The sequence below is a fragment of the Mixophyes fleayi genome, chromosome 2 (genome assembly GCF_038048845.1).
Source record: "Mixophyes fleayi isolate aMixFle1 chromosome 2, aMixFle1.hap1, whole genome shotgun sequence".
Lineage (NCBI taxonomy): Eukaryota > Metazoa > Chordata > Amphibia > Anura > Limnodynastidae > Mixophyes > Mixophyes fleayi.
This window is the reverse complement of record NC_134403.1, coordinates 241,470,927-241,496,423: the sequence shown is the minus strand read 5'-3', so window position 1 is coordinate 241,496,423 and position 25,497 is coordinate 241,470,927. Positions and strand designations below refer to the sequence as shown.

General features: G+C 42.6%; 1 non-coding gene across 1 annotated transcript; it reads right to left on the bottom strand.

Moving 5' to 3' along the window:
• Positions 1-23,904: 23,904 nt before the first annotated feature.
• Positions 23,905-24,024, bottom strand: LOC142141892 (small nucleolar RNA SNORA47). The gene has a single exon (XR_012688924.1). It is a non-coding gene; the product is annotated as a small nucleolar RNA SNORA47 (small nucleolar RNA).
• Between the last annotated feature and the right edge of the window lie 1,473 nt (positions 24,025-25,497).

Genomic DNA, 25,497 nt, shown 5'->3' with positions numbered 1-25,497 from the left:
GCGACCGCTCGCCTGCAACAAGTAGATCCCACCGCCCGCAAAAGTAGTTCACACCACCTGCCCACAACAAATATGAGGTAAAATCAAGCCCCCGGCATATGATAGCCACAGCGCTACACTTCCCAGCAACACCTGCCCCAGCATACTCGTAATCTGGCCATGCCCCGTCCCCACAGAAATGCACCCCGCCCTGCCGGTTTCACTGACCTTCCCACCCCGAGACACACGGTCCAGTCCAATGAGGATTCCCATGCCCACCTTCCACAACACACTGAGCACCTGGGAACCACAGCCAGCCGGCCTCGGTTACATGCAGTGATGGGTCTCAGTGAAAGCTACACCCGCCGTGTCCGTGCAAGAAGCATATCAGCTTTTTGTCGGGTTGAGGCTTTCCTACACAAAGGAATAAGCATAGGCTGCGATCCATAGCCCCGGAGCGAGCTTCAATGCTGCCCGACCCTGGAGCAGCCTGGCCCCAGGCCAACCGGCACTGGGAGAGAGGGAGACTTCCTCCCACCTGACCCCTGATGCACGCTGCTGGCAACATTGAGTCACCAATGCACAGCCCTGCAAAAGACTCCACTGGCCCTACCACTATTTGAATCAATGCAGGGAACCCTATTAATTCCATAAGACTAGAGGATTTCCTAGATCCACATCCCTCCAGCCATTTTACCCCCCTCACACATATCAGGAGATTGTAACTACTCAGCCGCCTATGTTGTTCTCCCAACTGCATCACCAAGCCACCCTTTTAGGGGGTACCCGAACTTGCAACACTGGGCAGCTGACCATAGTCAATCTCCTCATGCCAGAAACCGCCCCCTTCCCTATACGCCAATGGCGGACACTACACCGCGTCGCTTGCAGATTCCCTCTCCCATGCTCTTCTGACAAGACAACGCTACCCCCAGATAGATCCCTGGAAATAACCTCCAAAACTACCGGAGCCTAATGCATCGGTATGTAAGTCTAAAGCTATGGTGGAAATGGCCTCTGAAGGCCAGATACGAATCATTATTATTATTATTAATTTTTATTTATAAGGCGCCACTCAGTGCCCGTAGCGCCGTACAGGGACAAACAAGTACAGTACAAGGTGGGACGGCAAAATACAGTAAACAATAAGCACAGTAACTCAGTAAGCTCAGAGCACAGCTAGAGAGAGGGGGGAGGGAAGACCGGCAGACGCCGGAGCCCAAGAGGAAGGGCGCGCATGATGGGGAGACCCCCAGAGGGGTGGGGGGAAAGGTAGCTGGAGAGCAGAGTCAAAGGTGCAGGAAACAGGAGGAGAGATGGCCCTGCTCAAGGGAGCGTACAGTCTAAGGGAATCATCATCATCAGTCCCTGCCCCATTGGAGTCTAAATTCATTAACATATACACTCATAGACAGAAAGAGAGAGACTAGGGTCAATTTTGGTAGCAGTCAATTAGCCTACTAGTATGTTTTTAGAGTGTGGGAGGAAACCGGAGCACCCTGAGGAAACCCACGCAAACACGGGGAGAACATATAAACTCCACACAGATATGGTCGGGAATTGAACTCATGACCCCAGTGCTGTGAGGCAGAAGTGCTAACCACTTAGTCACCATGCTCATGGCTCCATCTGTTGCATTAATAATGCATTGACTTATGTCCAAGCCATTTGTCTCCAGTACTCCCTCTTTTTTATTAGTCTTGCTATATGCCAAGCATATTATGCAGTATAGTGCATTTGTTGTCTTGCTGTAGGATATCCAGTAGCTGCTGAGAACCATTTTTCCTTATAAATACATTTTTAGTTGCAAATGGAAGACAATTGTCATCAAGTTGTTGTACTGGATGCAATTTAAAAAAAAAAGTCTCTCTCGTTTTCCTTTGGCCAAAAAGATCTGCAACTTCCTTAGACTTCTGTTTACCTGACCTTCTACTAGATAACTCTGTTTCAGTCCTCTTAGTTATGACTTCCACATCAGAGGCAGTGCTATCAGTTTCCTCTTGTCTTTCTTCTATGGGTGTATGGGTTTTAGGAGGCCACTCTGCAATAGAGCTTACAGCTTCTACTTGTCTTCCTTCTTTAATACCTGTGTTATTGTTGAAGGCTAAACTGTAGCTCTTAATCTCTTCTCCTCTTCAATGTCTTGAAGTTGGCTGCTGCGGCATTGAAGGCCCGGCTAAGCTGTAGCTCTCACTCTCTTCTCCTCTTCCATGTGTTGATGTTGGCTGCTGTGCCTTTGAATGCACGTCTAAACTGTAGCTCTCAATCTCTTCTCCTCTTTCATGTTTTGATGTTGGCTGCTGTGCCGTGGAAGACCCACTTGCCCCAGTAACTTTAAACAGGTCGATCAACTTGGAGCACTTTTCTGAGGCCAAAAACTGCTTTTTCTTCTCACACAGTTTTTCTGCCCCACCATTGAATGTTCCTTTGTTAGCTGGACGACCACCATACTCTTTTCTTAGAAGGCTTGTGTATCTTGGGACAATTATATATTATCCTTCAGCTATATAACACCATCATATTAGTGGTGCTGTATAGACAATATTTAATTAATCACATAAGTCCCTGCCCCTTTCAAGCTTAGTGTCTATGTTCCCTACCACACAAATACACCCAAGGGTCCATTCTAATTAGCAGATTATATATATATATAATAAATACAAATGGTACATTATGTTCAAAAAATTTAAGTCAGATTGTATCCTTTTAAATGTAAAAAAAGTACACCTTAAAATATCTATAACATAGCAATAACAACATATACACACTGTGCTGTTCTCTCTTACCTCTTCTTGTGCTTAGCTGGCTCCTGGATAGTTGGGGTCTTATTTTCTAAATTTGCTAAAACTGTATAGCAATCAAAAAATGTTAGCAAACATTGAATGATTATGCTCCTTACTCAATACTTCATTATGGCCAGATAAAACGTACCCCTATTACAGGCATGGAAAATGCTTTTTGGAAATGTAAACCTCCTGGATAGCCAAATGTGGCTGCCCCTCGTCCATTTTCCATCGTATATCATAATAGCAAAAGGAAAGCATTACTTTTCAGTCCATGTGGCTACAGACAAAGGACCAGAGCAGTGGCAGCTTTGGTGTGTTGTTTGCAATCCCATGTTGCAGGAGTATACAGGCACAGCGACTGTGGTATTTGCAGCACTATAGCCCAGAATATGAGGAAAGATGCAGCAAAAGCATTCTCTTCTCTACTCTATGGATTGAGTGGAAAACCATGACCAGAGAAATGATTTATCCTCTTCTGTTCTTTAAAGAAGTGAGATTATTCTCCTGCTCACTGCACCCAAATGTGGAGAGTCTAAGATTGGAGAGGATGAGGAGTGAAGGTGGCACTGAAGAGAGCAAATGTGAGAAAGATGGAAAGTAGAAACACAGCAGGAAGATGGACAGGACATCAAGCAGATGGAGAGAAAAAAGGAAAGGAGAGAGAGAGTGCGCAAGAGCGTTTAGGAAACAAAATTAGTATGGCTGAAGGACTAGGTTATTTTTTGACTGCGTTGCTCTCTCCTATCTGTAATTGCAAAATTCGCTACCTGCTGCTGGCTTCTTGTCTTTTTTCAGAGGTGTGTGAAATATTGAAAGCCAAGCAATAACTGAACTCAGTACATAACACAGATCACGCAATGTATAATACATAGATTATAATATAATAATATAACCTACATTTATTACACACAGTCTGTATAAGCTCAGAGGGAAGTTCTGTGTTTGGTGAATGACAAGCAGTGGAAAGCTGTCAACTTTTAGCCTCAGGAGCAAACACAAGAGAGTGGTCCAGGTTCTTCTACCAGTGCGCCAGTATCAGAAAATTGGGCCTTCACGAAAACTGTGCAGATGCGGTTAAACTAATCATCATTTACAATTGGGAACAAATCCAATTATATACAAAACTGGGTAATACAGGCAAAGAGGTGAGCTGTCATCCTTGTGACAGCCACCCAATACAGAGATCATCATGTGAATGCCCCCCCATACCTAATATTTTGCTTAAACTATTAACTCGCTTTATAGTTTGAGCAGGTCATGTAAAACACTGTCTGGGTGACCTGTAACACACTCAGGTCACCCAATTGGAGAACAGAATTAAGGCATAGCAAGCATCCTTTAAGATATTAACATTACATCAAGTGGACATACAGAACTATTGAACTACTGGGGATCACCGCCTTTCCCACCTTTTACATGGTGAACTTCTTAAATATACTTTCTGCTACATCTCATATTTTTTCTAAAACTCATAGGCTAACACTACTTTGAAGAAACAGGGTTATTTACACTAGAATAATGCTGCAACAAAAGTAATTTTATTAACTCCAATGGTATAATTGATATATTAATTATTAGATATAAACTTATTAATGTAAAAGGCTTTCATAATCTTGAAATTAAAATTTATCAAATCATTAAAGAAAAATTTAAGAGTATTCTCGAGCATTCAAATTTAGACAGATTCTCGTACCTGTTTTTGCTGTTCTTTCTTGCTTGTTGTTGCAGGGCAGCTTTGTCGTTGTCTAGCTTTCTTCTGGAAAGGTGGGGACCTGTTTTGAAAATGTGCAAAAATTGTATTATAATACAAAATGTTAACAAACCATGAATGATTAGGCTATTTAGAGAGCATCATCTCTTGGCCCAGTCTAAGTAAATACAGCCGACCATCAGTGTATATTGTTATTAGGTACATTTTGCCCTTCCTATAACCTACCATATGGTGTGAAAATAACAGGAAAGCAGAAGCCATATTGCAGAATTGTAAAGTTGTGTTAGCTAAGGTATTTGAGTTAGTAGAGGTAATTACCATTTGTCTCAAATGCCTATTGTTTTGAGGTGTGTAACAGATCTTGGTTAGCAACAGGGCCGGATTAAGACACTGTAGGCCCCTGGGCTAGGGGTACTGTGAGGCCCCCATTTGTCAAGCGACGTATGCCCAATGCAATATTACTGGGGGCCCCCCAGTAATATCTGTTTAGGCATACGTCACTTGACAAATGTTTATTTTAATATACCCACTCTGTATTTTCAAAAAACAAAAAGGATATCTATGGATTAATGTACCTTATGTATGTTCAACAATTTGTAGGAGTGCAATAGTTTGAAAGCAAATGATTTTATTAAGGTTAAAACAATGCTAACTGGTTTTAGCATAGGTAAATAATAAATGGTTGTTACAATTATAACCAGTTAGCATTGTTTTAACCTTAATAAACCACTATTTGTTTTCAAACTGTTGCACTATTGCACAGCGTGTGGGCAATAAGCACTAAGAGACCAGCCAGGACCATGCACGGCCTCTTTGGAACTAGTTTCCACCACATCCAGACACTGTTAGTCTCCTAGTAGAATATGTTATTTGTTTTCACTCCCATTAAAAAAACACTAACACAACGCCAGTAGGAACCCCGCCTGTATCTTTGTATTTTTATAAAATACAATTTTTATTAAATTAATATTGTATAGTAAGGAATATCATTTAATATATTAATGTAATCAAAGACAACATTTAGTCTTTATAATATAAACATGATATTGTTAGCACTCTCAATTTTTATTATATTATTTTTTTTTATATTATAAAACATTAATTAGTACTTTTTAAGAAATAGAAACACAATTTTCATTACATTAATTGTATATTAAGGGATTTTGGTTAGGAATAACATACATGCGGGGCACACACACACATGACTGTACTTTATGATGTTTTTTCTTCTATATCAGAGTGCTCTGGGACCCTTCTTTGTACCAATGTCTTTCTCCTTAACATATACAACTTACTTTTCAGACATTTCAACAGGAACAGGTCTGGTTACTTCCTGTGTCACATTCTGTCTGCTGTCTGCCTCAAGCAGCTGCACAGGGAGACGCTGCTTCAAGTGCCGGGAGAGGGACTACACACTGTTCCTACCAGGGGGCGGTGATTGGCAGCAGCAGAAACCAATTAGGGAGTTGCACAGTGACATCAGTGACTCCCTAATTGGTTGATTTTCCGGGTACCAGGGAGACAGATAAAAAAAAAGTTTCTACAATAAGCTATACATCTTCTGGAGTGCCCAAGCACCAACGGAGCTGGTGCCCACGCTGACACCTATACCCTCCACAAAAAAAGAGGAGATGCAATCTCTACATTGATTCTGCCATGTCTGTAATGTACACACGTACAGTACAGCAGGCTGCAGTATGTCAAAGTTTTGGTCCGTGGAGGAGGGGTGCCTTCACTGATAGCGATCGCCGGCAGTATGAAAGATATATATATATAACGCTGCCGGCAGATCTTAGGGGCCCCCCAGCTGCCTGAGGCCCCTGGGCTATAGCCCATAAAGCCCTTCGGTTAATCCGGCCCTGGTTAGCAATCAGAACAATGTCTGAGTGACTGTTAATATAGCTAGCTTGCAGCCAATGTTAGTTATCTAGGTCAACAGGTAATCTAGGAGGTAATTGGGCAACATAGAAACTGTCTAGCTAAATGGTAGCGGTAGTGCTGTGGGAGGAAAAAATTCTGAAGGATACTGAGATTGTTACTATGAAGCGCTGACTGCAAGAGGCTGCTGGAGGGTACATGCTACCATTTACCCTGTATCTTGTAAATATCTTATGGTGTTGTGCTATAATAATAAGGCCTTATTTTTTTATATGTTCTGGTCTCCTCAAGTGAGTTGAATCTCAAGGAGGGTAACCACCTTCTCAGCTTAGGCAGGTTTCCTCATGCCCCCCAACAGCCATTTTAACAACCACCAGCATTGAATTCATGACCCCCCAAGCCATTTCATCACACTCCTGCGGCCAGTTCTTGACCCCCCCAGTCATTTCTTCAGGGACAGGCAGCCTGACAGCAAATCCTAAGTCTGTCAGTTGCCTGTCAGCACAGACAGTTCTTATTTCAGTCTTGGGAGATGGAGTAATCTTGCGAGACCAGACTAAGAACTGTGGCCACACTGACAGGCAGCTAACAGCATTAAGATTTGCTATCAAGCTGCCTGACAGCAATAGTAACTGTGGGGGTGGCCCAATGATTGCAACCAGCCCCACACTGTCCGCTAGTTATATTAAAAAAATTAGAATATGGGATATGACAAAAACAATCAATTCAAGTGGCCCATGCCCCCACCCCCAGGCCCAAGGCTGGCGGAATGCAGTAAGTGGGGTAAGGAAGGCGAGGTGGCGCCATGCCAGAGAGGCGAAATAAATGGTTTTGCAAAACTCGTCTGTGTATAGGAAGAGAATATTTTCAAATTGGCAGCTTCAATTAACGTAATTTCAATTAATAAAATCAATCAACCATGCAAAGTCAACAGACATGCCATACCATCTGGTATAACATATTTACTTTAGCAAAACATTTTGTGTTTAAAAGTCCAGTTATCCAGATTGCAGGTAAGCAATCAGCTGTTTGTTAGAAAACTATCAACAAAAATGTTACAATGTCTTGCTACTGTTTTATGATCACTCAATCCCATTGTACTATGGTCATGGTTTCAGCGCAGTTTCCTAAATGTATGCCAAACCTTCAAATTCTTATTTGTGCAGTGAGACAGGCATGAACTATATTATATTTTAATCAGAAACTCATACATATTGAAGTTTCCCCAGGGCTCTCATTATGTATAGTTGTGGAAAACCTTTTAAAAAGGTAATTATAGCTATAACATCAATCGTTAGTACTTCATTTTCGTGTTTCATAGAACATATACAGATGTTACAACAAACACTTTGGAGTGAATTAGAAACAAGCTTTCTATACTTGCTCCCCTGGTGATAAAATGCTGCTCTCTACACAGTAAGTGAGATAGTTTCTTTAGTGTTCACATGTGTCTTATATGCAGATTGATTTCTATCATGTTAACAACTCCTAAAACCAAACTCAGTTATTCCATCTCATGCCTATTCTCACAGGTTTGTTCAATAATTTTATTTGATTCACAATGCACAGTTATTGCCCATAACATGATTGTGTCATTAGTATGGACTGTGTCTTGTTAAATATATACAGAGGGTTAATTTTTCCTACAAAGTGTAAATACTTTATTATTTGCAATATATTCAGGATAGCTCTACAGACGGTTAGCAATTGGCACATTTAGTAACTGGAAAGTTAGTGAAACAGGGCATAGTTAGATATTGACTTTGTTTCAACTTAACAGTTTGTGACTTGTGGTAGTTAGCATATCGATGTTGACTAGCCGGACAACACTTACCCTAACATCTTGAAGGCAATCCTCTCCTTCCCGATGTACTTACAATCACGACTGCTTGAAAATGTAGAAGCATTGTACATCGCCGCATACTTCCATTATTCCCTTAACAGCAGCAAAAGTACAGTTGAGTTTGACAGTGACGTCATTAAGTGCTGTCGGCTTCTTCGTTCATCGGAAATTGTTTGAAGTCACATTTCCCAGCGGTCGTGATTGTAAGTACATTAGGAAGGAGAGGATCATCTTCAAGATGTCGGGGTAAGTGTTGTCGGGCTAGTCAACATCGATATACAGTACCCAACCCGTCTGTGACAGCGCGGGTTAATAAGTGGTATTTCAATAAGTGAATATCTGTTATTACCACAAAATATAAAAAGTTCAACAGTTGTTCGGTACTTAAGTTAGGATGCATAACAAAAAGTTATCGAATTCAGCCTTTAATTTCATACATATACACCTTAATGCAATGTCTTGTGAAAGGGGAGACTGAATTTTGTGAATAATTGTGCAAAAAAACATCTACTTTTATTATATATTAACTATGTATTACTATATTACACACATACTGTACACATCAATCATCATACATAGCGACAGGAATAACATAATCTTCACAACAAAAACTTATTTAAATTAATAATCTCACTACTTGGCACATCTTTTTTCTATAATATTGCAATGAAATGTGGTTTCTTAGAGAATGGCTATACACTGTATGTATGCATAGATTTTAGGAAACTATGAATACAAGCCATGTGTACAGAAGAGTTGGCTCCATGATATTCCATGTCCCAAATTTAAGGGCTTAATATTGGTATATTTGTGAGATGACAAGTTGGCTTGTTCTCTACAAATTGGTTATCATTGACACACTAACAAAAAGATAGAATTCTCTAAATGAGAATAGAAACAAAATAATACAATATAATACAATATATCACAAATGACAAGTACAACTTCCTTTATTTCGATCAAACACTGAGGGATAAATTTATGAAAAATTCTGAAAAAGTGGAGATGTTACCTGTTGCAACCAATCAGATTCTAGGAATTACTAGATACATGATAGCTAGTTTGTGGCTGCTATGGGCAATACCTGCACTTATACTTCTTAGAAGGTTTGATAAATCTATCACTGAGTGCACCTTTATAGCTATAAATAGAAAGAGAAAGTCCTTTAAATAAAAAGTGACTGAAAAGTAATATGTAGAGAATGACAAGTGAGGCTTTTTAGGACGAACGCACTTAAAGGGCGACAGGGTTTGAAATAAGCTAAACACTTACCTTAAGGGGTTAACATGGGGTGTGGACCGAGCAATGGTTGCTTCCGTGGGAGGGACTTTGATTGAATATAGCAGGCTGTACTTCCTGCTCTGCCTCACTTGCAGCACGAGATCCAGAGGGAGAGAGCCTTTAGAGCAGCACAGGAAAAGATAAGTATCTTGTGTGTCTGTCTTTTCTCCCTATTTTTTGCTTTGTCTGTACCTTTCCTCCTGTGTTTTTCATGTAGTCTGTCTTTTTTTTTTTTTAATAGTTTGTTCGTCTTCCGTTATTCGGGGCGTCCTCTCCTCCGTTTAGGGCCAACTTAACCCCCCCCCCGCCGCCGTCTCCCTCCTCTCTCCACTTATCCTCTCCCATCCGGCCATGTCCCCAATTCTGTTTACATCCCCTGTTTTTCCTGACTCCTGTTTGTTTTTTATCCACTCGTTTCCCTTTCTGTATTTCCTTTTCCCCTGCCTTCCTCATGCCCTGTCCAAAGCGTGCCTCTATCTGGCCAGCGCGGCTTAGATCCCCCTCCCCCCCCCCATACTGTCAGCCACCTTCCTCTCCCTGCCCAGGTTCAGTACTCTCCGGGTACGGCCAGACCACCAACCCTCTCCCTTTTCACGTAGGTGCTCCAAGTGGATGTCCCTCAGCATCCTCACCTCCTTCCAATCCCTGGGCACGGCGGGCGGCTGTCTGTCAGCGCGCTGCGGCGGGGCAGCTCAGTCTGAGTTGCAGGGCCGCTTGCGCATGCGCAGGTTGCGGGTCCCAGTGTGGGGAGCTGCTCTCCCCTGCGCCGGGGGCCCTGCTGTCTCTGTAGGCAGGTGGTGGGCAGGCAGGGGTGTAAGCCACTCTCTCCTGCCCGAGTTCCGTTTGGGTCTGCCATCCTGGCAGCTTGTAGGACCCTCCTCCTAGTCATGGCCGGGCTCGTCCACCAGGGGGAGCACGGCCCAGTTATAACACACTGACATGTCCCATTATCACCCCCCCTCCCCCATCCCAGCCCATTCTGAAAGAATAAACCTGTCTAACCAAGGGTGATCAGCCAAAGTCACACTCACAGGGACGGAGGCCTGCAAGGGACATCAAGGAGTCGACTCCGGTTATGCCGGTCGGACAGGTCGCTTCAGCCAGTGCCGGGACGGCAGCAGGGACGAGCGAGGGGACGATTGCTCCCGTAGGTGAGTCCAATACTTTTATTACACACAAATCACAGCTGTTGGGGGTCACCAGCCCTCTCCACGAGCAGTGAGTCTTCTGGATCCGATGACAGACCTAGGAAACTGATCAGGTTGTTAGAGACGCAATTACTAGGTAAGCGCAGTAAACAGACACCTCAGGCAGGAAGCGCAGAACAGTCAGTGGTTCGGAGTGATGTAGGGCAGGTCAAAACCCTTGAAATTATGCATGGTATTAGGCATAGCGTGCTGGATAGAAAAACGAGGGAAGTATGTAGACATGCTGGCAAGGACAAGTAGGCTTTGGCGGCGGCATGCGAAACGACTGGTACCGATCGTTCCCTCGATGGGTGAATGCCTTCTGTATTTTCGTTACGATATATCTGGAGACTAGGCCCGGTGAACAGGCTGAGGTATGGAGATCCAGACACCTTATTGGCGGGATGTTTGTAAAGGACGGCCCGGTAATTTGAACGGCATATGACGAGCTGTTTAGGAAGCGTAGGGGTGGGCGAGTGAAGTTGCCTCTGGGGGTCTAAAGATATTGACACCTGGTTGGAGCTGATGAGACTGAGCAGCCTGGCGGCAGAGGGCGACATAAGCAGAGGTCTCAGGGTCCGGGGAGGGCGCAAAATACCCTCCCCACAAAAAAGGAAGATGCTATGACTTTAACGCAGGGTCTCGCCAGAGAGGATCCTCCTGTAGATTCAGGCACACCTGCACGTCACGCGGCGGAAAGCATCCAGCCGTGGAATTTGCAAAGTCCCGCGGAAGTGGGGGAAGGGGAGGCACTGGTCCAGCGTTGCCGAATCAGGGGTCCATCGCCAGTTGACTTGGCGGAACTGGACAAGTGGCTCGCATGGTTTGATGTCAGGGACGCTGCGGCTCTTCTTCACAATGGGTTCCATCTCAGTTTTAAACTCCACGTTCAGGGTAACTTTTCCACAGCTTCGCTGGTTAATCTAAAATCGGCGCTTGCTCTGCAGGAAGTGTTAGATGAGAAAATAGGAAAGTAGGTTGGTTTGGGTGCATGATTGGCTCTGACTTCCGCCTATCCCCAACCTGATTTTGGTCACGGTAGGTGTGGTCCCCAAGAAGGCAGAGGGAAAGTTTAGGCTGATCCAGCATTTGTCTTATCCTGCTGGCCAATCTGTGAATGACGCAATCGACGTCACCCTTAGCTCGGTCAGCTATCAGTCTTTTGAGTCTGCCCTAGCTTTCGTGCAAGAATGCGGTAGGTGTTCCCTTTTAGCTAGAATTAATATTGAGTCGGCTTTCAGGTTGTTACCCCTTCACCCGGAATCGTATCAATACATGGGTTTTCGGCATCTTGGCGGATACTATATTGATCACTGTCTTCCCATGGGTTGTTTGATCTCCGGTGCGCTATTCGAGAAGTTTAGTAGTATCTTGCATTGGTGTATTCAGGCGGGAACAGGGTGTCGGTGGATTTCGCATTATCTTGACGACTTTTTGGTTATCGGGCCACCAGATTCCACATTTTGCCGGGATACGCTTTTTCCACTGAGGCTTTGTTTAGGGTGCTAGGCATTCCCATTGCAGCGGACAAAACGGAGGGCAACTACGTGTCTCTCATTCCTCTGAATTGAGAGCGACACTTAGGCAGGGATCTGCAGGCTCCCAGCTGGCAAGGTGACTACGATGTACGAGGACATTGCGGGTGTGTTAGGTTCCAGCTCCAGTACACTGAGGCAAGTCCAGTCCTTGTTAGGGAGGTTCAATTTTGTCTGCCGGGTAATTCCCATGGGGAGGGTTTTCTGTAGAAAATTACAGCGAGCCACCACGGGTAGGAGTGGGCCGCACGCGACTATACGGCTATCCAGGGAGATCAGGGATGATATGCAGATCCGGCTCATTTTCCTCAATGGGGTTCAACGTCAGGCGTACTTGGCCGTCTCCACCCATAGCTAACTTTGAGACCAACCTGTCCACGGACGCCTCCGGAGCGTGCGGTTTTTGGCGCTTATCTGGTCGGACATTGGTGCGCTGTTAGATGGCCCGACGTCTGGCGTAATGAAGGTATTACCAGGAACTTTCTGCTCCTGGAGCTATTCCCGATTGTGGTGGTAATCGAACTGTTGGCACCCGCATTGCGGGGTAAGCACATAGTCTTTTGGTGCGACGGTCTGGGGGGTGGTTCAGTTGATCGACCAACAGAGTGCCTCGGCTCAGCATGCAATATCTCTGCTGCGTCATCTAGTTTTTGCGCTGTTTGGAGAATGATATCTTGTGTAAGGCTAAAACATGTCCCGTAGGTGCAGAATAGCTTAGCCGATGCGTTGTCTCGTTTCCAATGGGGTAGGTTTCGCAGTTTGGCTCCCCAGGCAGACTGTGTTGGTACTCTGTGTCCCCCTTGTGTTTGGCAGATCATCAAGCCTGCATAGGGGGCTCGCAGAGCAAGCGGTAGCCCTCTTCACCCTGCGAACATACCAGTCGGCATGTAGGCGGTTATCGCTGTTCAACAGACAGAATGGTCGATCTTAGGCAGGTCAGCGTGACGCGATGCTTGCCTTTATGTGGGATAGATTCTCTGATGGGGAGTCTAGAACTTCAGCGGCATCTACCTTGGGTGGGATATCAATTATGGCTAGGCTGCATGGCTACACGGATGTTACAAAGGGTTCTTAATTAGCAAGGCCCTGTAGGGGTGGGTGAGAGTTCGTCCCTCTCATGCCGATGCTCGTTTGCCAATCACCTCTAACATGTTGGGCGAGTGGATAAGGAACCTGGTTTTAGTCACATCAGATTAATACGAAAGGCTCTTATGTAGTTTAGCATTTTCTATGACATTTTTCGGAGCATTTTGAATTTCAGAACTAGTTACTGGGCCTGGGGGACATCAGGAGTCCGGTTTGAGAGCGGTGCATGTCAGCTTGGGAGAAGGGATCTTAGACTGTAGAATAATTAGATCTAAGACTGATCAGAGCGGCAAGGGCTCATGGGTACAGTTACCCACTCAGCAAAATAGCCATATTTGCCCGGTTAAGGTAGCGTTACAGTTGTAAATAAAAGACCTCAGGTCAGCTTGTTTCTATGTCACTGTAATGGTATGCCTCTGACGAAATATCAATTTTCAGCCATTCTGAAGCGGGCCCTACAGTCTCTCAATTTAATCAGCGCATTGTACGGGACACATTCATTTAGGATTGGGGCGGCCACATCTGCTGCCATGGCAGGGTCCTCTACTGAGACCATAAAAGCACTGGGTAGATGGAAATCCACGGCTTATGAGTCTTACGTTAGAATTGACAGTGTTGCTGATTGATTGTTGTGATGCCTAATCAATTTTGTTTTGCCTTCACAATTTTTCTTTTTCAATTTTCATTCTCTTCTGGTTCTCCAACCCACCCCACTTCTCTTCCCCATCCCATCTTCTCCTTCCATTTGGTGGGCTTACCTGGGCTTTTCCGCTCGTCGCTTTAACGCGGGGGTGCAAAGGGATTTTCACCCGGGTTTCCCTGGGCGTAAGTCCTGATTAGTGGTGTGCAGCCGGGGTTTTTCCGGGTGTTGTTTACCTTCGCCTGGGTGGCCTGCTCCCCGTATGTGTATCCTTCCCTTATCCCTTCCTGTTGACCGGTTTCCAACACGCTTTCCTTCTCGGTGATTTATTCTAATTCTGACCTGTCTTCAAACCTGAAGTGGTATGGTTTGTTAACACTGGTTTTTCTGCTTTCGGGTGATGGTGTTTCAACCATGATGGCGTGTGTCATCGGTCACTCAGTCGTTTTTTGGGCCGCTGGCCATCCCAGGTTTAATGTTATCCAGAATCACAGAGGCACTGGAGTGTGATGGTTGGGCAGACGGGGCCGCTGGCCACCAAGGGGCAAAGTTAATCATGGATCACAGTGGCACTGAGCCAAAATGGTGTGGTAGATGGGTCTTAGGTTGGCCTGATCTTATGACTGTCGGTGGTTCTCGGTTAGTTGGTGGCGGGCTGCGGCGTCTGTGGGGCGCAGCTGGGTAGGAAGGCACTGCGTTCAGAGGCTGATTAGTGGGCGCACGGGTAGTTGTCGTAGGTCACTGCCCCCCTTTGAGGCACCAGTAACTCCTTTTGGCCCTTCGGTGAGGAGGGTCCCTGTCTGGCTCGGTGAGGGAGGGCAGCGTGAGTTTGAAAGGGGCAGTCACTCTGACGCCAACTCAGCGCAATTTGTGTAGGGATTTGTTCCCCGTGGATTGCGGACTTATGGCGCTTTGCTCCTGTCCCCAAAGTGATCTTGTGTGATCAGCTTGAGAGCTGTTCCGCAGTGCCCTTTCTCCGCCACAATAGGTTTAGTTTAATGTAATCCTTATAATAAAATTTCTGCCAATTTTTAATAACTTATTTCATGTCTCCGTGTGTTTATTGGCATGCAAAGGTTTATAGTTTAAGGTTGATGTGAAGTTTATGGTAACATACACGGTGAGCCCTTTATGACAAGTGAGGCTTTTTAGGACGAACGCACTTAAAGGGCGACAGGGTTTGTAATAAGCTAAACACTTACCTTAAGGGGTTAACATGGGATGTGGACCGAGCAATGGTTGCTTCCGTGGGAGGGACTTTGATTGAATATAGCAGGCTGTACTTCCTGCTCTGCCTCACTTCCAGCACGAGATCCCACCCACCCACTCCTTATTTTAGTATTTTGTGTTAACGTGGGGGTAGGAAGGCACTGCGTTCAGCAGGTGATTAGTGGGCGCACAGGTAGTTGTCGTAGGTCACTGCCCCCCTTTGAGGCACCAGTAACTCCTTTTGGTCCTTCGGTGAGGAGGGTCCCTGTCCGGCTCGGTGAGGGAGGGCAGCGTGAGTTTGAAAGGGGCAGTCACTCTGACGCCAACTCAGCGCAATTTGTGTAGGGATTTGTTCCCCGTGGTTTGCGGACTTATGGCGGTTTGCGCCTGTCCTCAAAGTGATCTTGTGTGATCAGCTTGAAAGCTGTTCCGCAGTGCCCTTTCTCCGCCACCATAGGTTTAGTTTAATATAATCCTTATAATAAAATTTCTGCCAATTTTTAATAACTTTTTTCATGTCTCCGTGTGTTTATTGGCATGCAAAGGTTTATAGTTTAAGGTTGATGTGAAGTATATGGTAACATACACGGTGAGCCCTTTAGGTGATGTGGAGAGAGAATTGTGGGTAAATTTAGTTCTTGTTTTTAGGTATGTTTTGCACTTGTCTGTTTTCATTGTGGGAAGGGCAGAGCACTTGCAAGGAAGAAGATGGCTGTTGTTATTTTGTTCTTTAATTTTGTTTTTATTATTATTTTGTTCTTTTCTTCTTTAACTATGGTAGTTCTCAAGTAAATAGAACATACAACAGAAAGAGAAGGCAAACACACCTATATATGAGGTCCTTCTACAGAGCTCTGTAGTGACAAGGATAGGTTTACAGTTTGTAAGTCAATATATAATAACTCACCAATTATTGTTATTTTCCACAACATTGCATATTTATATTGTCAAATATATGTTATACTAGATCATTGATATGTATACTAATTTATAAGCATGAGAATTCTCTAAGATTACAACTGAGAAAGCATAATAATAGTTATTTTTCACTACTCACATACCCATTGGATTAGGATATATGTATTTGTATGCAATTGTCCTCCAACAGACAACTGAGTTATTCTATGTTTTTTAACCTGTGCAGAAGTTGAACCATCCTTAAAAGTTCTCTAGAAATCTTTTGATAATTTCTTGGAGTAATTTATAGCACAATGCCACTCTGAGAAGATGGGTTGTAAAGCAGATTAAACCACTGTAAATTAAATGGTTTACTTCAATAGTACTAGATATGAGCAAAGTTGTGGCATAATTTCATGCAAATCAAATATTGCAGTGCTACAGGCCATTTCATAGAGGTGTGAAGTCTTGACAATACCATATTCAAGCTACATTTTACTCATTCTTCACTGTACTTCTATATATACGATATAGACATTATTAAGATACACATGTCAGAAGCACAGAAATTATGCAATTTGCTGTGCATTGGTTATGTGGCAGCCCGTTTCAAATGGAGGTTGGGTTTATATGAATCTTATCCTATGCATACAGGTCTACTATTGAAACAAAATTGTTTATTGAAACATACATTGACACTGTTATTTGATACTTTGTGTGAAAGCAGCAACTAATGTGTGCACACATATTTCGCTTGGTATTTTTATTACATACTTACCAACTTTAAAATGTTGGTTCCTGGGAGGGCCTGCGGGGGAGGTGGGCGTGATGGGGGGTGGGCCTCCAAAATTTACATCATTTTGGACCCACAATTCACCGGGAATCGTGGCGTTTGGGACCTAATTCTGCCCACTTCACTAGGGAGTGGGCACTTCCTAGTGAAGTGGGCAGTTCCGGAAGATTGCCACACTCTCCCGGGAGTCCATGAGACTCTTGCAAAATGCGGGAGTCTCCTGGACATTCCGGGAGAGGTGGCAAGTATGTTTAATTATATGTCTTTTAAATAAATTAGTCGTTGAGCTGTACATATTTAATCATATTCTCTCATAATTATTGATTTTTTATTATTTTATTTTGATACTGTGACGCCATCTTTAATAGTATTAGATGCTTTTTACACACACATATATATATATATATATATATATATATATATATCACACACATATAATGGGACACACACGCACACACATACAGAGACATTCACACACATTCATGGGACACACAGACATACACACAAATACACACACAGGGAATCTATCACTAACGTAATAAAATGTTTACCTGGGTTTGTCATGAGATTAATTCTGAGCATGGTGTGTGAAACAAATAAACAGGAGAACAGGTTTTGTTCAGTCTGCTGTTAAGTTCTTAAATAGATTTTTCCCCAGAACATTAGCTTCAGACAGCCTCGGACTGGCCTGCCGGCCAGCCGGGCTATACACCGGTAGGCCAGGGCGCGATTAAGCCCCGCCCCCTCCGCTGTTGGGGCGGAGCTTACCGGAGGTCAGCTATCATCGTGGGGGGCATAGGGGGCATGTGCTTTGGGCCCCCCTCTCTCCGAGGCTCCCCCCGCTGCCCGCATCAGATGATCTCCTCAGTAGTACAGCAGCTGCGGTGCTGCTGTACTACTGTCAAAAATGTCTGAATTGGAGCTTCTGCGCATGTGCAGCAGAAGCAGATTCAGGAAGCAACAACAAGTGAGCAGGTGAATGTCAGTTTCACTGGACACATATTTATACAGTTAAAAACAAATCAATCACATATAAATAAATATCAAGAAGGCCCTTCACAGCATAGCATGTTTATTGCTTGATTAAATATGTTACCTATAGCAGTGAGAATATATATATTTTCTTGCTGCTATAGGTGGCTACATTTGACATATTTAATCAAGCAGTCAAGTAATAATCATGATATGAAGGGTCTTCTTAAATATGTATATACATGTTTATTTTTGTTATCAGCTATATCTCAATAAATATACACTGAACATTGATATTAATGTTTCATTAGTAAAGTAATGACATAAGCCAGCCACTTATATTAAAGCTTGAATGAGAATTTAGTGTATGTATATATATATATATATATAAAGTGTGTGTGTAATCTAATTAAAAGATTTAATATAAGTGGCAGGCTTCAACAATTGCTTTACTATTGATTAATAAAATAGAGGATCCTCTAACATAGTCGCTGCATTATATAAGGGTATACAAACATAGCTACACACATACAGACATATATAGTCAAAATTGGTGTTATGTTGTCAATGTTTATTTTTTTTATGTTAGTTTTAATGTGCGGTATCATTGCTAGTTTTAGTGTGCGGTATCAGTTGTATTTTTAATGTGCGGTATCATTGCTGGTTTTAATGTGTGGTGTCAATGCCCATTTTAATGTGGGGTTTTGATGATTGTTTTAATGTAAAGTATTTTAGTTTGTGGAAGTAATGACTTTTCTTGTGCAGACAAGCTAGGTGAGCCCTCTGGGAGAGCTGTAAATGTCGTACTAGCGGGCTACAGGTGTCGTAATGCAGGATGTGTCAATGTTTACAGCATTATACCCAATGAAGACGCTCTTAATTTTAGATTATCAGGGGCCCCCTCCCAAAGCCTTAATCCAGCTCTGGGCGGCGGGGCCATTTCCGTCACAAACTCACTACCGCGCAGGTGTAGAGAGCCATGTCTGAGCTCTCTGCATCTGTGCAGTAGTGTGTTTTTCACTTCAGCAGGGGAGGAGTGTGCCATCTTCCTGGTATCACGGCCGCCCAGAGGAGCAGGATGCTGGAGTTTTCCACACAGGTAGGTGAGTGCCATCCCAAGCCAGCCAGCCTGTCATTTTTTTTTTCACCAGAAAGGAGCAGAGAAGCCCTGAGGGAAATGGGGGAATGGAATCAATACACATACTGCAGACCCCATCTAAATGGCACCTTATTATGAATATATATATATATTTACCAGGTGTCCTTGTTCTTTACGTTGTGAGTTGCCCTCCATGGGCTGACCACACCCCCTTGACTGGCCACACCCACTCTTACAGTTGACCACACCCCAATGTAGTGGGCCCCTATCACTACATTCCCCGGTGGGCCCTTCATGCCGCAGTCCGAAACTGGCTTCAGATAAAATAACCTCTATCTTACAGTTGTGTTTTTATTAATGACTGACTTATATCAGGCAGCAATCATTTTTCTGGAGCCCAAAAATCACTGGGTCCTATGCAAATAGCTTGTTCACTATGGCTCCTGCTTTGGAGACAAAACTGTTTATGACAAATTATTACCAAGCAATGAGCAGTGGGGAGAAGTATCTGGTCTGTCTCACTACATTGCCCACCTCACCTGTCCCTTATTAACTCTTTCCCATTGCCCCCATTATCTCCCTCCCAAAGCTATCCGTTCTTATAGCGATCTCCCCCTCCCCCACACTTACCAGCAATCTGGAGAACTAATCTAATTTTAGTGTTGCAGGTAAAAGTTTATTGCACTGACATGTCTGCCTGTTCTCTCCTAGTAGTGCTCAGACAGTGATCTAAGGGGACTGTGCTGCAGTCACACAAGCTTTGTGCATGTAATAAAGCATGAAGCTTTTCTGGTACGGGAGGGGGTGAATTCTGGAAAGCAGGAAATTTACAATACAAGAGAGGTTATACTATGTGGTTGCCTACTTAGGAAAATAATATTTTACTTACTTTTTGAAAATATTGTTTTGATCAGTAAATTTCATTGATGTCCATTACTCAATGTTCTGGATCTGTAAAATTGTATGGTTGTTTCATGTACTAGGCAATGTGGAGAACCAAGAAGAAAATTCCACAAGTTTATCCAATGAAACCCCTAGGGTTTCATTCAATAAAATAACAGCTAGTTACATATAATGAAACCAGTTTGATTAGTCTATGCTATTTCTCAATTGAAACATATAGCTTGCCAGTGTAACAACAGTGGTTTTAATTAAACCTCATAGAGTAACTCCAAAGCTTGCATTTGGGCTGCTTGGCTTCAAAATTAAGAAATGGACATCTATTTAATTAACAGGGTTCTTTTTTTGTTTTGTGTTTATAGCACTATGCATTTTCTTAAATTTTTATGTATTGAGCATTTCTAATTAATTATTTTAATCTAAAATAGGTGTACTGTAAATATACTGTACTGTGTCTTATTCTAAAATAACAGCAATCCTTAGTTGTGACTGACTACATCTCAAATAAACTACAGCTGGCAATAGGTCCGAAAATACCATTAGGCAAACCTAGATAGTTGCCTAAAGCGTTTAAAACACTGGATGACTGACATAATGCCCCCCGTGGCCCCCGTGTGAGACATTGTCCTCTGACATGGAGGACAAGCAGCCTGCAACTTCTTACCTGTGAAGCTGTCAGATGCTGCTCCTCATTGTCAGTGTTACACCAGGAATGTGGCACTTGGCTATGATGTCACAACCCAGAGCCACAGTACCAGAAACTGAGTATGACGTCCCCACCTCTCGCTTGCTAATGTGAGAAGCATGGGGGCGAGGGTATAATCACTGAGGAGGAGGAGGAGGTCCTGCCTTGTTGGGCAGTTTCATTTCAAATACAATTCAGATAATTATTATTACTATTATTAAATAAAACTGTGTATCAGGAGTCACAAAACACACACTGTTGGATGGGTTTAATGTTTTCTTCTTTGCTGTTTCAAAATTCACAGACACTTTAGTTTGTCTGTTCTGTATTTTTATTATTTTTATTTTTTATTTGATCGCCCAGTTCTTCAATAAATACAAGGTTATAAAAGAATCTGGAGATATTACCCAAGGCTATGAACAAAGTACTTCAGAATCAAATGTCACTTTATAATAAAAAATATGTCATATGTAAATAATAAACAGTAATAATCTGAATGTTCAACAGTCCCCGGAAATTCAAGCTCATTGCATATGTTGAAGAAAAATATATATATTTTTTATATATCTTTGATTACAAAACTTAATATTGCTGGAATGTGCTGTATATGCTTTCAGTCAGCCTTGAATAGACTTTGGTTATTTGTGGATAATCAATAAAGTGACCAGCCTTGAACTGCTTCACGCTATGTCATTTTTCATAGCCTATTATTTTTCCCTGAGAAGTTTTATTTCTCTTCTCTATATGTTTGATTAGCCTTGAACTGACACGTCTTGTTTACATAGTAGTTCATTTGACAAAACGTTCTCAACATTAAGATGTGATAATGAGCTCTTTAATATGAATGATTATCAATCATTAATTTAGCATCAATATATTACGCAATGATGCATAATCACAGAATAGTTATTTGTCCACATCAATCTCTGCCCCAGTGACGCTTACAATCTAATTTCTTTACCACAGACTAATTAACCTAAGTGGTATGTTTTTGTACTGGAAGGAAACTGGGTCACCCAGAAGCAGCCCGCACAAGCACAGGGAGAACACGCAAGCTCCATTTAACTAGCATCCTGGTGGACATGAAACCATGGGCTCCAGTGTGTAAGACAACAATGCTAACCACAGTGCCACCTTATCACTGTTAAATATGATTTTTTGTAAAGGCCTCATAAAGCCTTTGTTCAGTCATTTTTGTAACTCGCATAGATATATTATTTGCTAAATTAATTTTTCTGCTGAAATGCAGTTTCGCAAGATGTAAGCCCACGGCCTTGAGTTTAAGCTGACATAGAGAACTCCTGTAAGAATGTAGCAAGATTTGTGAACAATAGGTAGTTTCATTTTCAGTTCGTAGTGTGGGAGCTGTGCCTATGACGTTGGATATGGCAGACAGCAGAGCTGGATTAAGGCTTTGGGGGGCCCGGGGCACTTAAAACAGGGGGGCCCCTAAGATCTGAAATTAAGAGCATAGTGTCATCATGCACGAGAGAGCGTTACAAGTAGGTGGTGAATATTAAAAAGACAATCTGACCAATTCTATCATAAAAGGAATATTTATTTAACATGTATCTAAACATTTTATATATTATATGTATCTATACACACACACACACACACACACACATATATACAATAACACAAATACATATGTATACATAAATATATATATTTATATATGTTACAACTACTTACAGCTACCTCTACTTCTTCTGGAAAGCTGGCTAGGTCCACAAAGATGTGAAAGTATGATGGCTAGACGTAATATATATTAATATTAGTACAGGTACTTGTAAATTGTACAGGCACCTCCGTATAAAACGCATGTAATATAACGCCATTGAGTATAAGGCTATTAGCATTAACACATCCTGAATTCCGACACCTACAGCCCACTATATAACATCCAGAGGGCTCGCCTAGGTTGTACGCACAAGAAAAATCATTGCTTACACAAGCTAAAATACTGTAAATTAAAACAATCATAAAAACCCCACATTAAAACTAGCAATGATACTGCACATTAAAACTAACATAAAAAAAAAACCATTGATAACATAACACCAATTTTGACTATAAATGTCTGTGTAGTTATGTATGTATGTATGTATGTATATATATATATATATATATATATATATACATATATATATATATCTCAAGCAATAAACATGCTATGAGGGGTCTTCTTGATATATTTCATCATCATCATCATCACCATTTATTTATATATCGCCACTAATTCCGCAGCACTGTACAGAGAACTCACTGACATTAGTGCCTGCCCCATTGGGGCTTACAGTCTAAATTTCCTAACACACACACACACACAGATAGACAGATGGACAGGCAGACTAGGGTCAATTTGAAAGCAGCCAATTAACCTACCAGTATGTTTTTCTAGTGTGGGAGGAAACCGGAGCACCTGGAGGAAACCCACGCAAACACAGGGAGAACATACAAACTCCACACAGATAAGGCCATGGTCGGGAATTGAACTCATGACCCCAGTGCTGTGAGGCAGAAGTGCTAACCACTACACCACCGTGCTGCCCCATACCAATTCATTATCTGGACATCTGTGTATATGGTCTGATTAAATATAATTGCATTGCAATTAAAAGTTGTTGCATAAGTAGACATCTACAGTGAAAAGCCATCACCCCACACTGTCGAAATGCAACGTTACACATTTAACATCCGCTCTAGGTCATACTCATTAGAACATGGCTTACAAACACAAACTTTATACCTAGCTTTCTATTAAGAGTATTACAGCATGGTCTCCGTATAGTTACTGTACAGCCACACCTCCCATTATCACACTAGGGGGCACATTTATCAATCATCGGCAGAAATGAGAAATAGTTATCAATCCTTATCGCATGTATAAGGATTGAACTATTTCTCAAATTTATTAAAAACGGATCACAGAAACAGCAGTTCCGAAAAACTGCTGTTTCTGTGATAAAAAAAAAATCATACTTACCCCCCTCTTCGGGACGCGATATCTCTAGGATCTCCTACTGGTCATCTTCATTCCTCTTCTTCCTTCAATTGCTCATGTTCGCACAAAGATCCCTGCTCTGTCTTTGCAATTCAGCGAGCGGTGAGTGACAGGGAAGGATCATGTGAAAAAAATGTTTTTCTGAACTTGTTAGATTGCAGCCGGGAGCAGTCACCATACTGTTAAATGGTGACTGCTTCCAAAAATGAAGGAGTGCAAAGCAGCAGATATCCACGATATCTGCTGCGATACACCTTTCATAAATTTGCGGAGGACACGGAGGCACCTTAATTACCCCGTAAGAGCAATATCGAGCTTTCTTAAATATGCCCCTAGGTGACATAAACTTAAAACAATATATTTATTACAGAATGCCCGGGACAGGCATAAAACAAATTTGGTGATTATGTTAATGCAAAATGTCAGATCATTTCCCAACATAAGTAGGAAGGCAACAAGCACATGCAGTGTTACTATAGGAGGAAATTACCAGTAAGAAGCAGTATAGGAGACTGCTCCACCTTCTCAGGCCTCCAACCCATTCAGCTATTTTCAAACCACCCCATACATACTACTACTGTTGTGTTGCCATCAGTGTTCCAAAATAACCTACATAATTCTACAAGCAAAACCAATTTTAAGATATATATAATGAACTTTTGTAAAACTCCATTACTTCCACTACTGAGGGACATCCACTGACCTTCTACACATGCTATATTTATTTATATATTATATATTTTGTGACTTACAGTATGAATATGAGCCCAGTGAAACGACTCACCTGCTCACTTGATGTCTTGGAGGAGCTGCTGCTGCTGAGCATGCGCAGCAGCTCCATTTCGGCCATTTTAGACAGTACAGCAGCTCCTCCAGCAGGTGCTGCTGTACTACTGGCACACAGTTAGAGATCGTAACGATCTCTATGCGCACACGGAGCGATTCACACACGAAGTGTGTGCATGCATCAGGGGACCCCCGCAGCCGCATCTGACGTTACTGATAGATGCGGCTGCGGGGGTACTCTGATGCATGCACACACTCTGTGTGTGAATCGCATCCATGTGCGCATAGAGATGACATGGCAGGTGAGATGATGCGGGGGGCCCTTGGAGAGAGGGGGGCCCGGGGCACGTGCCCCCTGTGCCCCCCCTTAATCCGGCCATGGCAGACAGGAGATAAACCTCCAGCCCCCCTTTGGGATAAGAACAATTGACACATCTGTCCCGAGAAGGGGGAGAGACTTAAACACCTCAAGAATACGTGAGATAGTTAATCAGCAGCGCATCCCATAGACTATTGTATGCTTATGACATTGGATTCGTATATATTCAGTAGGCTATAAAGACTTGTATCTTAATATCAATAAACAGAGAATATTCCTTGTATACAGAACTTGGTATGTGTCTATTCTCTCCAGCTGATTGAAGCGCTTCCAGATATACTTAACACCACAGGCAAACTTGGATCAGATTTTAGATCTAACAACTTGGAGGTCGCCACAGAGATTCACTGTCCAGCAGCCTACAATATAGACAACGGAGGATTACCAGGACATTGAACTCCAACATCCGCGGTCAGTAGATTTCTACTCATTGGTCTTCCTATTCTAAATGACGTCATGTCTGTCTGAGGCACTTGACACGCGAATATGTGAGTCTCAAGTATCATCTGATTAATATAATACAGTACTTACCCAATTTGTTTACTCTAATTGTATTGTTAATTAGATTATTGAAAGATGAATGAATTTTGAGTGCATGTGTTTGTACATGTTGTATAATGTATAAAGGATAAAAGTCACATAAGACGTTGATCAAAGAAGCACGTAATGGAATAGGGGGAATTAGAGAGTTACTGTTTTGAACATTGGGTAAACATTTTAGACACCATCCCCAGAGATATATCAAAGAAGGGAGATTCTGTAATCTGCCCAAAGTTTAGAAGAATTCCAAAGACCTTCATCCCAGATACTGTCAAAGAAGCTATTTTGCACGGACATCCAGTAC